The 16170-nt window shown below is 43.6% G+C and overlaps 1 long non-coding RNA gene across 1 annotated transcript; it reads left to right on the top strand.

Moving 5' to 3' along the window:
- Positions 1 to 11450: 11450 nt before the first annotated feature.
- Positions 11451 to 13162, top strand: LOC141051709 (uncharacterized). Its single transcript, XR_012220684.1, has 4 exons — positions 11451 to 11549; positions 11625 to 11699; positions 11822 to 11905; positions 11987 to 13162. It is a non-coding gene; the product is annotated as an uncharacterized lncRNA (long non-coding RNA).
- The last annotated feature ends 3008 nt before the right edge of the window (positions 13163 to 16170 follow it).

Here is a 16170-nt window from a genome sequence, read left to right as displayed (position 1 = left end):
GTAGCTGACAAGCCGTTGGGTCACGGCCGAGGTGGTCACAGATTGGGTAGGAGTGGACGTGGCCAAAGATGACAGCGAATCTAGAAGGGTGGTTACTCTCTAGATGGGTGGTTACTTTCTGCAGGTAGGAGATGATTTTATCCTGTTAGTTTTTCTGGAGGGAGACCTCCTGGTATAGGTCAGAGATAGAGGAAGCCTGAGAACCAGCGGATTCCATGTCCAGTGCAAACTGTAACGGGAGTGGAGGAACCACTGTGCTATGGTCAGAGGAGAGCCTGGAGGGGCGTGAGCACCTGATTTTCACTAGAGCTCTTAAGGGTGGGGTTAGACTTGGCTCCCAATGTACACCAGGGGCTACTCCAGAACGGACAACGGACATACGGCAGCTGATCCCAAACGGACTGGTAGCTGGAACAAACTGGAAGGTGAAAACAACTGATACAGGCATTCACTGGCAGGTGCGGCTGATATAGAGATTGGCACTGGCAGGTGCAGAGGGGGCTGGCTGATATACAGACTGTCACAGCGAGTGCTGACGGGTCTGGCTGATATACAGATAGGCACAGAAAATGCAGGCAGGTCCGGCTGATGTACAGACTGGCACTGAAGATGCTGGCGGGTTCAGGTGATGTATACACTGGCATGGCAGGGGCAGGCTGGTCTGGCAGTAATACAGACTGATAAGGCAAGTATAAGTAAGGAAGTTAGTGACAGACAGACACTAGTGGTAATTTAGAGGACAGGGACCTGAGAACTAGCAAATTTGTTTAGAAACAGACTAACAATGTTTCACAGGCACCTCCATACAAGCGAGTTAAATAATAAGCGCTTCACAGCCATTGGCAGGGACACTTTAGGATGGCGCGAGCGGCCCCTTTAAAAAAGGAGGAGTGAGCATGCCCTAAGCACAGTTCCCAAGGATCTGCAAGCCTTTTGCGCACCCCGGGCAGCAGCCAATAAGGAAGGAGGCGGAAGTAAGGGAAGCAGCCACGATGGTGATTGAGTTGCCGTCCCTGCCGAGGGAGAGGAGCAGGGTGCAAAGATACCGGTGCTACAGACACCATGTCCCAACAAGGCTGCAAAGTCAGCAAGGAGGTGGCGGAGTCATCTTTTAGGTCTGAATCAGCGGGAGAGAGCTGGTAGGCACCTTTCGAATTCCTGAAAGTGAGAAAATGACCTAAGCAAAATATATAAAGTTTCTGAATGCCTACGTTCTTCCATGGCACATAAAGAAGAACAGTGTCTGTAGCAAAATCATCTTCATGCACCATCTCATACTGCAAAAAATACCTTGGAGTCACTGGCTGCTATAGGCATAAACGGAGAGAAACTTGTGGTGTGGCCAGCATCTTCCCCTTACCTCAACACTATTGAGAATCTTTGGAGTATCCTCAAGCAAAAGATCTGAGGGAGGGAGGCCGTTCACATCAACACAGCAGCTTTGGTAGCCTATTCTGACATCCTGCAAAGGAATTCAAACAGAAGTTCAATGGATACACGGATTGTGAACGTGATGTCAAAGAATGGTTAATATGTTTTGGCCCATTAAAATGTTGTTGATTGGAAAAGCTTTTGATTTCAATAAATGTGACCTCTTCACGCTGCAAATTCAACAAACAACCATTTCAGTTCTTTACAACCTATAAAATGTTTGGAAACTGTGTTGTGTATAATAATGTGGAACAGTGTATTTTCAGGTTTTGAAAAAAAATACTATCATCATTGAGAGGTTTGTCCAATAATGATTGATGATTTGAACATTATACTGACTCATTTGCTTCAACCATTTTGGAAAATCAGAGAAAAATAGCATTTTCATAATAATTTGGAACACGGTTTAGACTGTCAGATATCGGTGTGTTTGTTTGGATAACGTTAATGTGTATGGGGGGGCTTTAATTCCAATAACTCAGTCCATTGTTTTTCATAAAGAGCTCCCTTATCTCTCTCCAATTTTGCTTTCACTAGCATTGGATATTGTGGTGGACCCACATTTTGCCACCCCGGCTGACTTCACTATTATGTCAGCTGGATCACGCAGTACAGTCTCCACACATGCACCTCCTGGGGACACGTAAAGTCAGCTTGGCACAGTTTTACACAGACACCCCCTGTCCACTTGAGCCAAGGGAGGCACGTGGAGTGAGGAGGTGACCCATGCAGTCACTGGCGTGGCACTACACTTGCACACAACTCTGACAGGCTGAGAGGCCCGTTTCACTAGCACCAGTGAAACAGAGAGCTGCCAGTCCTGTAAGACTGCTTCCAGTTCCTCATTAGATATAAGCCCTGTCCATTAAAGGGATTATATCAACCAGAAACCAGCCCCGGTAGCATGGAAAGTTAAGCCGAGAATACAGATGTGTGGATTCGTGGATCGAGATAAAAAAGAAACCCAAGGATAAATTAAATTATATATTTAAACGCATTAAGGGCACACTAGACAAAACACTGTATACACAATGGTTTTATATATACATATATACATATGGTCAGATATGCAAATACAAATTGTGGTAGTACAAAGTAGGCAGAAGATAAGAGTAAGTCACCACTCAGATGAAAGGCCTGGCTTGTTGGGGAGGGGCTGCCACATGGGAGGCTGGTGGTCCCCTCTGTTACTTGACTTCTTCCCACATGATATGTTCTCGTGAACTACCCAGAAAAATGGTCATGCTTTACACGAGCATTTAATTATTTGGGGTCACTTCCCTCCTGCCCCCTGGGCAGGACCTAAATCCCCTTCCCTCTCATCTAGCAGCTAAAAATTCAAAAACCTAAGATGGGTCATAACTCCTTAATGGATGGTCCATGGATGGCCCTAGGGAGGCAGTTTTGGCGCCATTGGATCCGACCGAGCTCCGGATGCGCATTATGACCAAACACGGCTTGCTATCTGGCTTCTACCTAGCCATTCTATATATCTCCCCACCCTAGGGTTCTAAAACGAATCAAGACCATGGAAGCCGTTCGGCCCATTCCAGAGATTTCGAAAATGTAATCAGTGTGTGTCGCCAGGACATACAATAAGTCCATATTCTCCTTATGAAATCCTAGCTGTCTGAACAAAGCAGTTACACTGCATGGGTTCCACAGGAGGTCTTCCTGTAGGAGCTTGGGTACTATCTAGCGTGGCTAGACCACCTGCTAAGCCAGTTGTCCTGTAACAGCTACACATGCTTTCAGGAGGATTGTAAGCTGCCATTAAATGCCCCCCATCCCTCACAGGTATTTTTCTAGATTTGATGATGATAACTATCACTAGTGATTCCTGATGTGGCAATTGCATTAACAATAAAGCTATTATCGAGAGAGATATTCTCTATCATCGTTGTAATCGCATCATAATGGCACATACTGGTAAAAAAAAAACTAAAAAAATTAACTGGAGTATAAGTTGGTATGCATGCAAAATAGATAGGAGCATGTTCACATAGGTTTTGTCTGTTTAATAGACAAAGGCAGAAACAATATGAACATATACCCTGTTGTAAGTAAATAAGTGAAAGCAATAGTGCATATAAATAACAAAGGGTACTTAGTAAACACCGTTTTTGATGGAAAAAAAGCGTAAAAGCCATCCCACCAGTGTCACGGTGTACCCAATTCAGAATTGTAGTAACATTTAGCAATGGTGTGGCCTACTCTTCTTTGAGCAGGACATTACATTTATATAGCTACCAATTAGCTCTGTATCCATTTTCTAGACTCAGTCCTGCTCAGCCCTTATTCACACAGGAGATCACGATGACGCACAGTAACGTTTTAATACTAGAGGTTAGGACCATCCCACCTTGACGCTGGTGAGATGGCTTTTACACTAGAACGCATACCTGGGGCCTCGCAGGTCCGCCCTGTTAATTGTTTTCTATTTTCTGCAAGATTACTTTAGTTAGAATTTTGAAACTCTAGGTATTCCTCAGGTATATAGTGTTTGTCATTTCCAGTTGTTCATTTATTTTTATGCTACAGGCATTTCGGTATAACAACTCTTTTTTGTGAATACCCCATATTCACATACCTGAGGCCTTTTAGGCCCGTACTAGGTTTACATGCGATCCTAAGTCTTTTTGTCTTCACTGTTGCTGGGGAAGAGTTTGACTCAGTCTTTATGACTCTGCTGTTGCTATGAAGAGTGTGAATTCTGCCTGACTACATGGTCATGTGATCTTGGGAAGGAGGCTCCCTCACAACGTCATGCGTCTCTGACATCATCATAGGTCCTGAACACTGTTCATTGTGTGCTACTTGCTGAAGAGACTTTGGAGGAAGGAGTCAGCTTTCTTGTTTCTTGAAAAAGAAACTTTCTGAGTTCCAAAAATCCAAAAGCTTCTACTGCACCTAAAAGAAAGTGGTGACCTGCTGAAGGTGAGAGGAGGGGTCTGCACTTTACCCTTAGCACACACACTAACAAAGAGTGTACAACCCTGATTGTAATCTTTTTTTTTTTTCATTTTAGTTTACTGACTTCTAAGGTTACAATGGCACAGTCTACATCCAGGGGTTGATAGTGATGAAGACAGTGAACTTTCTTTGTCTGATGAAGAGTACATGCCACCAGCTAATGTCTCTACTTCATCATCCAGTGATTCTTCAGATGATGAAGAAGTAATGGATCCAGCAGAACGTACAAATAGAACATCCAAAACTAATGCTTTTTGGAACAGTACTGCTGAGGTTCTTGGACGAACCCCATCACATAATATTGTAAGAGTTGCTCAAGGAACTGTAGGAATTCCACAATTCTTGTCCAAAAGAGATATGTTCTGTACATTTTTTTCAGATGATATTGTAGATGAGGTAGTTTTGTGTACTAACTTAGAAGGAAAACGTATCGCTTCAGGAAGAAAAAAAACATGGAAAAATATAACAAAAGAGGAACTGTATGCTTATATTGGCCTTACTCTTCTGGCAGGGAGTACAAAATCATACGATGTTCCTATCAGAGAACTCTTTATGAACCCGTTTTCAGATCCACATTACAAAGCTACAATGTCAGTGAATAGATTTGAGGATATTCGGAGAAGCCTTCGTTTTGATGACAAGAGAACTCGTCCTGTCAGTTGTTGCGGTCATTAGTAAAGTAGAAAAGGAACCTTTGAAAAGAGATATTCCTGCAGCATGTTTACTGCAACTTTTATATAAAAAACTTTTAGACAAAAAAACATTATTATAAAGAGTTATATCGAATGCGTATATTGGGCGTTTTAAGCCCGTTCAGTTACTCTTTTGTTTTTTTTTGCACATAGTAATGTTTTGAATTATTCACATCTTAGGCTGTGTTCCCACTGGTGCTGGGGTCTGCCAGGAGGTGATCCGTAATGTATCTGATCTCTTGGTAACTCCAGTTAAGGCTGCTGGAATGCCGGGATTCCGCCAGCCTTAGCTGGGGTCACCAGGAGGTCAGATCCATTAGGGTATGTGCACACGCTGCGGATTCTGCTGCGTTTCTGCAGCGTTTTTGGCTCTGCAGAAACGCAGCAGATTCTGCTGCGTTGTACAGTACCTTTATTTCCTATGGAAATAAAAAAAAGCTGTGCACATGCTGCGTTTTTTTCCGCGCGGTTTTGCTGCGGTTTACAATCCGCCGCATGTCAATTGTTTGGTGCAGAAACGCTGCGGTTTTACACCTCATCCATTATGAGGTGTAAAACCGCAGGGCAAAACCGCAGAAAAAACGCAGATAATCCGCAGATAAACCGCAGAAAAACCGCAGCACTTTGTCCTGCGGATTTCCTGCGGTTTTCTCTACAAAATCCGCAGAGACTAAAAACTACGTGTGCACATACCCTTACAGATCTCCTCCTGGCAGACACCAGCGCTAGTGGGAATGCATCCTTACTTTGCAATTTTCAAGTAAACTTTGAAAATTATTTTTGTTTGAGTTATTCCATGTTATTTGCACAAGGGCCTAAAAGGCCCCAGGTATGTGAAAGTGTAGATTTTTATGGTCATGTGTTCTAAATGGTGTTTGCCTCTTAAGAACCCTATGATATTTAAATGCACTATTGCTTTTACTTACAGCAGGGTATATGTTCATTTTTTTCTGTCTTTGGTTTTGTTTGGAATAAAAAATCTGTATGGGAGATTAAGATCTGCTTGTAGTTGTTCAAAGCTTTAGACAACGCCATCTTGAAAGAGATGTGACAACAAATGTTCCCTTACCTTCCCAATTATCAAATCCTGACAGTTTATGTATTTCACACAAATGATGATTACGCCATAAAGCAGAGTATTCTGTACTCTTCGATTCCCAGAAAAGCTTTGGTTCTGTCCAATACCTTGTACGTCAGACTCAAAGTAGGACAATGGTGGCCTTCCTCATGGGCACTTCCATCGCAGATAGTGGAAATCTCCACCCTGTTGCTTTTGTAGTTAGATTACCAGACGCTCTGCAATGTTTCCTAGCACCACAGTCATGAAAATGTTGTAGCTGTAAGGCTATAAAAAATAGATCCAGGGGTTCGGCAGTGCCAAGCCACCCTGGTCTGTTCCTCTTTGTAAATTTTCCAGTTTAATTCTGGCGCATTGCTTTTTCTTGTGGAGTTCCCTAAAAAGACTGCACCTGATGAAAAAAATCATATATGGAGCTACAGAAGAGCGAAGTGAAAAAGATATTAAAACTGGGGCAAAGGAATAACCTTATAAAATTATTTCTTCTAATCACCGATAGTGGATGACGGCATCTGTTATCAATTTGGCTGTGTGCACACGTTGCGGATTGTATGCGTTTTTGCCGCGTTTTTTTCTCTGCGAAAACACTTACACAACGCAACCTATTGAATTCAATGGCATTCTGCACATGCTGTGCTAAAGCTGCGTATTTTTCCGCAGCAGGCTCATTCTTTGTGCGGAATCGCGGTGATTCCGCACACATAGGAATGCATTGATCTTTTTACTTTCCGCATGTGGCTATACCCACCATGCGCAAAGTAAGAGGAAAATGTGCGGATGGTACCCAGGGTCTGGAGGAGAGGAGACTGTCCTCCAGGCCCTGGGTACCATATCCCTGTTAAAAAAAAGAATTAAAATAAAAAATTGTGATATTCTCATCTTCCGGCGTCCCCCCTGCAGCCTTCCTGGTCCTTACCGATGCTCCCGGCAACTCCCGTTCCCAGTGATGCCTTGCGACAATGATCTGTGATGACGTTACGGTCTCGTGTGATGCTACGTCATCTGGGGTCATTGTCGCAAGGCATCCCTGGGAACGGAAGTTGCCGGGAGCATCGCTTAGGCCTGGGGACGCTGCGCGGGACGCCGGAAGGTGAGAATATCACGATTTATAATTTTTTTTTTATTTTTAACATTAGATCTTTTTACTACTGATGCCGCATAGGAGGCGGCCTCAATAGTAAAAAGTTGGTCACACTCATCAAACACTATGTTTGACGAGTGTGACCAACCTGTCAATCAGTTTTCCAAACGATGCTACAGATTGCTTGGAAAACGCTAGCCTTCTGCAAGCTAATTACGCTTGCAAAACGCTAGTGTTTAGCGGGAATACGCATGCCAATTCCGCGTGTATTTCTCGCGGCAGGGAGTTGTGGAAATTTCCGCGGCAATTCCAAACGTGTGCACATAGCTTTTGGGTCCTAATATTCAACAGAAAGTACATGTCACCTGCATATCAGCAGACACGTAGATTCTTAGATTTACATCTGAAAACAACTATTTCAGGGAAAGCCTATATCAAGCAGGCCAATGGCTCAATAGTCACCGCAGCCTTTAGCCACACTATTAGCTTAAGATTCTACTTGCATTTTTAGAATATATACTGGGACCCTGGTATAGGCTTCATGATAACGGGTAGTTTCAATGTTCGCGATGTGTGAAACAAATCATGTTTCGTTGTGCACAGATGGTCATCATGGAAAACAGCAGCAATATTTAAAGGTCATATTTAAATGGCAATTAAACCGCATAAATACCTACATAGCGGATGTAGCCCACATAAAGATCATACCAGGCATATATTGTTTAACTTAATATTTGCAGAATAACGTTATCTACTTTTATTTAATATGCAAATGAGGACGCTTCGGTGCACCCTTAAGCCCCCGTTACACACTGCGATATCGCTAGCAATATCGCTGTAAAGTCACCGATTTTGTGACGTAGCAGTGATATTGCTAGCGATATCGCTGCATGTGATACTTACCTCCGACCGGCTCCCCGCTGGTTATCGCTGATGGTGCGAGAAGCTGCTGGACCATTCCTCGTCGGTCACTTCCTGCTGGGCTTCCTGCTGTGACGACGAGCGACGCGTGGAGCCGGGCGGGAGGACGCAGGATCACCTCGTCTGACAGGTAAGTAGCGATCCCCGTCCCCAGCGATGTCGCTGGTGAGATCGCTGGTGCATCGCTAGGTGTAACGGTACCCTTAGCGTTGTCTATGCACTGCTAAACTGATAAGCCAGTGCCTTGTCTTAATAAGGCCTCATTCAAACGTCCATGTTTTTCACGGATAGCACTTGTACCCATGATAGTCTATGGAGCCATTCACTTGTCTTATTTTTTCCTCGGACTGAGTGGCCCGCGGAAAATATCGGAGACGTGTCCGATTTTGACAGTAGGATCAAAATCAGCAGTGCAAGTCAATGGGTCTGTGAAAAAAATCAGGACTGCATTCGGATGACATCTGAGTATGGTCAGATTTTCATGGACTCTCAGAATGTTTTTATTTTTTTAAATTTTCCCAGTACGAGAAAATCGGATGACACTCATACCAAACTCTGATCAGAATAATAGATCCGATTTTCTCGTATGCGAAAAAATCAGAAGTCTAAATGAGTCCTCAGAGTGAACGCTGTCTAAAAACAGTTTGCATGGTGCATCTGACTCACCGAATGGTGGACAGAACACTAGTACCGCTGCTGCAATCGATCATTAGGAATGTGGTACAGTGCTATGCAAATTAATTGGGACAAAGCATTTTTTTAAGTAAAATCGTAAGTTGGTTACCAGTCAGTGATTCAAACCAGTTTTAACTGCTTTGATCAGGTGTGAGTGCCTGTTGAAAGCAGTTAAAACTGGTTTGAATCACTGACTGGTAATCAACTTACGATTTTACTTAAAAAAATGCTTTGTCCCAATTAATTTGCACAGCACTGTAGATGGTGCATTTGACTCACTGAATGCCGGACAGAACACTAGTACCGCAGCTGCAATCGACCAGGAGGTACGTGGTAAATGGTGCATCTGATACACAAGATAGTGGTCAGAAAATGTGGACTGCAGCTGTGATTGACCATGAGGTACGTGGTAAAAGGTACATCAGACTTAGTCCTCTTTCACAGTTCAGTCTGTTGACATCAGTCAAAATCCGCCGTTTTTAGAAAAAAGCGGATCCGCCTTTTTTTTTGGCGGAATCCGCTTTTTTCCCATAGACTTGCATTAGCGGGGGATTGCGACTGATGGTCGTCCGTTCCATCAGCCATTTGACGGATCCTCCACAATTTTCGCGCCCGTTATCTGGAATGGACGGACATTGTAATGTTTTTTGTACGTGCCGAAATGGCAGATCGGAATGGATGCACCGCCGTCCGCCATCTGCTAGAATGGCCGCCTATGGGTGGCGGATCTGTTGCCATCCGCCATTTGATGGAATCCGTTGGCGGAATTCGCTTTTTTGTACTGAGCATGCTCCAAAAAGTTGCAACTTTTACAGACAGCCCCAAAACTATATAAACCTGCCAGGTGGGCTTCATTCCTCATTGTGCCAGCCAGCAAGAGAAGAGAGAAGATAGTCTGCCAGCAACAGAGACTGCCAGCCAGCCAGGTTGAATCCTGCCAGCATGTGTGAGTGCAGTGTGTGTGTATGTCCTTTTTTTTTTTCATCCTGTACTTGTATTTCCAACTGTGCTGTGGCGTGTGTGACTGTGTGGCGTGTGTGTGTGTCCTGCCTTTTTTTTTCTCTTCATACTGTACTTGTATTTCCAACTGTGCTATAGCGTGTGTGTGACTGTGTGGCGTGTGTGTGTGTTCTGACTTTTTTTTTTTCTCTTCATACTGTACTTGTATTTCCAACTGTGCTGTGGCGTGTGTGACTGTGTGGCGTGTCCTGCCTTTTTTTTTTATACTGTGCTTGTATTTCCGACTGTGCTGTGGCGTGTGTGACTGTGTGGCGTGTGTGTGTGTCCTGCCTTTTTTTGTTTTCATACTGTACTTGTATTTCCGACTGTGCTGTGGTGTGTGTGTGACTGTGTTGCGTATGTGTCCTGCCTTCTTTTTTTCCATACTGTACTTGTATTTCCAACTGTGCTGTGGCGTGTGTGACTGTGTGGCGTGTCCTGCCTTTTTTTTTTATACTGTACTTGTATTTTCAACTGTGCTGTGGCGTGTGTGACTGTGTGTGTGTGTGACTGTGTAGCGTGTGTCCAGCGGTGTTTTTTATTTTCATTTACTGTACCTGTATTTAAAATAAAGAGCAGTGTAACTCCTACTTGCCAAAAAAAAAAAAAGTAAAAACAAAAAAAATAAATAAATAAAAACTGTCTCCAAAAACTGTCCGTAGTATCATTTAAAAATAAGGTCACTTTAAAATTGTGGGTATACATGCAATACAAAGGTTTTTGAGGTTCTATTTCTTTTAACAAAAATGTATATACAAATGAGGAATGCAAAACTTTGGTATTTTAAATTTTATCTTGGTTTTTCAAAAATTAACTTGGGGGTGTAAGTATTTAAAGTTGGAAGGAGGGTAGATGTTTGCAAGGTATATATTTTTGGGGGGGGTTTAATACAGGAGGTGGAGGGTTTGCAAGGTTGTGCATCGAGAAAATCAAGTTGTAAGCAGTGTGGGAGGTGTTTTCAAGGTATGTTTTTTTTGGAGGGGGGGTGACAGGAGGTGGAGGGTTTGGAAGGTTGCGCATCTCGCAAATCAAGTTGGAAGGAGTGTGGGAGGATTTTGCAAGGTATGCTTTCTTTTGGAGGGGGGGAACAGGAGGTGGAGGGTTTGGAAGGTTCGCATCGCGCATATCATCATTGAACAAATTTAACCATTAAATTAAAGAGGGGGTTAGAAAATCAGTCAAGTACTTAGCATTCATAGGTTTAATTTTTTTCTTTTTTTTTTTGGGGGGGGTTGAAATCCAAAGATATCTGAACATACCTTTTTTTTCCTAACAGCGGATAACACATAATCAGTACAAGTGTATTTATACTTGCATATCCTTCCAGTTACCCAGCCAGGCGGCAACTGACCCAACCAGGCAGCAACTGATCCAGCCAGGCCACAACTGACCCAGCCAGGTCCCAAGTTCAAGTAGTGATGCAAGTATAAAGACCAGAAAGCTTATTTATCCTTTGTATAGTAGCTTACAAGTGTCTTTATACTTGCAGATTCTTTGAGGGACCCAGCCAGGCCGCAACTGACCCAGCCAGGCCCCAAGTTCAAGTAGTGATGTAAGTATAAAGGCCAGAAAGCTTATTTATCCTTTGTATAGTAGCTTACAAGTGTCTTTATACTTGCAGATTCTTCGAGGGACCTGGACAGACCGCAATTGAGAATGTCTTCTGGGAGCCCCCCCGTCACAGCGTCGGTGAACTGAGGTAATTAAAAAAAAAATTTTGTTTTGGTAACAGGTTATTTTTTTAACCCTATATGCATGTATTCTGTTTTCACAGGAAACTGAATCAGAGTGGCTTCCAGAAGGAGACAGGAAGGGTGGGGAAATGCCAGGAGAGGGCGCACAACAGAGTGTAAGCTTCGCAGATACAGATCCTCACATACATCACACTACACCCAACACAAACATTCATCACAGCACACACAATACCTATGCCTCCATCCAAGCAAATAATCATTTTTTTCTATTTTATAGTCTTCACAATACGGTGCCCGGCCTAGAGTTCCTCCAAGGACCTCCCAGCGTCGTCGAGATGATCATCGCGGCAGTCAGCGAAGAGTAAGTACCCTTTTTTTGTTTTGTGTTTTATTAATTATTAGCTTCATGTGGATGAATTGAGTTAATGTTTTTTTTTCACAGGCTTCACAGAGTGCTCCCGAACAAGAGTTTGAAGAGGACGGGTCAGGACGGCAGCGGCAGAGGGGTCTGGAAAGGAGCTATTTGCCCGAGTTTTTGCATCTAAATGCATCCTTCCAGAACGCCATCAAGCTTTTGGGCCAATAAATAACTGCTGGGTTCAATATGTTGAATACAAGCATCATGGATTTCAGCAGTCATCTGGATAGGTTGCATTCAGATGCAAACCAGTCGCCGAGACATTGATTTTTTCAATCGGTACTCAGGCACATGGATAATCTAAATCCTGACCTGCAGATGCATGTGATGCAAGGCTGTCACACTGCTCTAGTGCAGGCGATGTCCAAGCCCCTCCACTTACCCAGCACCTACCTATTCCAACACCTTCCACCCCTCAAGCCACCGTCCATCCTCCTACCACTCCTTCGCCATTACCGGTGTTGTAGCTGTTTTCATTCTGACCAAAGTCAGATATGCCAGATCACCAGTGAGGCCGAATTAGCAGTTTACACCCTTAATTTACAAGCACTTGGAGACAAAAGATACTGCACACACGGGTCGTGGGCAAATCACTTTATCTGACGTAATGAAACACAATGCAATCTTTTATACCATTTACAACAATATATAATTCTATGGAGCTCATGTGGCCCCCACCATCACTTCAGTGTCATACCTTGTTTATAATGTACCCAGAACACATTGTGGCTGACTATTGAGAACATATATGATAAGAAGCATATTTCCCTTGAAGAGGAGACAGCCAAAACTGCAGTGTCATAAGAATAAATGAAAGGCAAAAGGCAAATGAATTAAAGGCAGTCAGGCATTTAATGGCAAATCATTAACCCTTCTATATCACCGGTTTGCCCATTCCAGTATTCCCAGTACCTTACTTCACCTTTCCATTCTTCCCTGTTAAATTCACCGTACCCGCCACCACACACACATTCACCGTTCCTCTCACAAACCACATCTGTCCAGCAACTCCCGTCCCAACCTCATGTTTCCAACCCCCCTTCCACTTCTGATCCTACCCAACCTCGTGTCCAGTCCCCTCCCCTCGACGTTATCCACCGTGTCAGCCCCTCCGGTAATATCTCGACCCCACACTACCAAAGATTGCAAATTAAAAAAATTTACACAAGATTGTAAAAAAAAAAAATTTGTTTCAAAACACTTTTATTGTCTTTCCTTTTTTTTGTAGTGCCAAGTTAAAAAAAACTTTAAAAAGGTACAAAACTTGTGGTAAAAGGTGTTAAAGTACCCAAATTCTAGTACAGAGACCAAAAATACAAAAAAAGGGTAAAGGTACCCAAATTTGTGTACAGGTAAAAAGCATACAAAACTTGTGGTAAAGGTACAAAAGGTGTTAAAGTACCGAAATTGGTGAACAGATACCAAAAATACAAAAAAAATGGTATAGTAATAAATCTGCAAAAAAGCAAAATATTTTAAACCATGTCATACTGCCAGTCAACTCTTCGTTCAGGTGAGAGAAAGTAGTCCGCAAATGTGTCCCTCATTCTGGAAAGTGACACAGTACTCCGGACACTTATATGTTGATAATCCTGCAAGATGGTTTCCGACACATTTTCATCAATGGCAACTGGTTCTTTGGAAATGACGAAATTGTGCAGGACCACACATGCCTTCACCACCTCATCCACAGTCTCAGTTTTCAATTTTATAGCAGTTAACAGGACTCGCCATTTTGCAGTTAAAATCCCAAAAGCACACTCCACCATTCTTCTCGCTCTTGTTAAGCGATAGTTGAAGATTTTTTTCCTTTGCGTCAATCCAGTACTTCCGTATGGCTTGAGATGTTTGGAAAGTTGAAATGCTTCGTCTCCAACACACACAAATGGCATTGGTGGGCCAGATGTTCCAGGGAGTGGTCTTGGAGGTGGGAATTGAAAAGTTTCTCCGTATAAACAACGCCCCATTGCAGACATCTTCAAAATCTGGGAATCATTTGATCGACCACAGTCTGCAATGGCCATCAGTACAAGAGAAAAATATTTTTTATAATTGAAATATTGTGAACCAGATATTCAACAGGTTTCACAATCCTTATGTGCTTTCCATCCACTGCACCAACGCAATTTGGAAACTGGCATATTTCTTGAAATTTGTCCGCAATCTCCAGCCACCTGTCCTGTGTTGGATGTGGGATGTACTCTTCCTGTAAACAATCCCACAATGCCCGGCAGGTCTGTTGCACTATTCTGGATATTGTTGATATCCCCAGCCGCCATTGGTAATGGAGGGAGGTAAGGGATTCTCCAGTTGCAAGGAATCTGTAAAAAAAAAGGCAAAAACAATAATTAATACAAACTACCAGCAACAACATGACACTAGAAGTCTGCAGAATCAGAAGCCATTTAAAAAAAAAAAAAAAAAAAGAGTCACCATCAGACGCTCCGCCGGTGATATTGAAAACCGCAAGTAGGTGTCCTTTCTCCGGATTTGATCTCCAACACGGTCCACCAAAATCTCAAAGTGTTCTGGTCTCATCCGCACATAATTAAAGAACTCTGGGTTTTGCCTCAATTCAAGATACAGCATTGAAAAAACACCAAGGGTCATTCGCTGTGCAGTGATAGAGTGAATCCTCAGACATCTCTGCTGCCATCGACGCAGGATGCGCTGTCTTGCTTCCTCCTTGTCCCAATCATTGCCAACCGACTGGCCTCAAAATCAAACTCTGCACATATGCTCACAATCTTCGCTATAACTCCTTCCATCTCTGCCACTTGCTCTACAATCTTTCAAAGATGTGGTGTTAAAACACTCTACTGTATATATAGTTTTCCAGTAGCAAATCACGTTTGGGAGCCTCCCATTTGGCAGGTATGGAAAAAATGGATCCGTCGCAAAAACGGATGGGAAAACCGATGTGATGGATGAAACGGATCCGGTTTTTGGAAGGATCTGTATAGCGGATATGTCAAAAAACGGATCCGTTTCTTCCGCTTTTTCACTATATTTGACGAATCCGTCAATCTGCCACGATGTTGGATTTTGACTGACGTCAAAAGACTGAAGTGTGAAAGAGGCCTTACTGGGTAGTGGACCAAACACTACTAGTGCTGTTATTCCTATAGCACCTAAAGTCTAATTCACCGTGGATGGAAAAGCTGGTGGGCAGAAGGGGAAAAAAAAAAACACTAAATTGCTGCAGTCGAGGTCTGGATACCTAACCGAAATATAGAGAGACTGTAGGAGCTACATTGGGAAGGAATATAAGATATTGTATATATAAACAAAGGACAACCATGTCTGTCTAAAATAAAAGTGTGACCTGGAGTCATGAACTTTTTTCTTTTTTTTATATAACATTAGACACCCAGGTGCAATAAGCTGCGGAGTCACAAGCTCTGGACGATTGGGAGGGGGAGTGGGGAGCTCTCCAGGAGGGAATGAAATTGAAACATCTATGCAGAGCGTCTAGACGGAGCGTCTGGCTCAAACACTGCAGCACTGCAGTACAGCAGGTGGATGTCTGCTCATGATACTCAGGGAAAAAAATATGGTGCTGAGCAGTCAGCATTAAAGGGAATCTGTCACCTATTTTATCAGCTGCCGGCACCGCCATCAGGGGCTTATCTACAGCATTTTGTAATGCTATAGATAAGCCCGCCCATGTAACCTGAAAGAGAAGAAAAACGAGTTATATTATACTCACCCAGGGGCAGTCCGGGTCCAGTCTTGGTCCGATAGGTGTCACGGTTCGGCCCGGCCCGATGGGTGTCACAGTCCGGTCCGGTGCCTCCCATCTTCTAACGATGACGTCCTCTTCTTTGCTTCCCATCGCGGCTCCTGCGCAGGCACACTGCTCTGCCCTGTTGAGGGCAGAGCAGAATACTGCAGTGCGCAGGCGCCGGACCTCTCTGACCTTCCCCGGCGCCTGCGCACTGCAGTACTCTGCTCTGCCCTCAACAGGAGCCACAACGGGAAGCAAAGAAGAGGACATCACCGCTAGAAGATGGGAGGCGCCGGACCGCGACACCCATCGGACCAAGACCGGACCGTCCCCGGGTGAGTATAATATAATTTGTTTTTCTTATTTCGCAGGCTACATCGGGGGCTTATCTACAGCATTACAGAATGCTGTAGATAAGCCCCTGATGGCTGTGCCCGCAGCTGATAGTTGAAAAAAGAGGTGACAGATAGGATTTTCTTAA

This window comes from Dendrobates tinctorius, unplaced genomic scaffold, assembly GCF_039654945.1.
Source record: "Dendrobates tinctorius isolate UK_male_01 unplaced genomic scaffold, ASM3965494v1 ptg000158l, whole genome shotgun sequence".
NCBI classification, from domain to species: Eukaryota; Metazoa; Chordata; class Amphibia; order Anura; family Dendrobatidae; genus Dendrobates; species Dendrobates tinctorius.
This window is presented reverse-complemented; position numbering and strand designations above follow the sequence as displayed.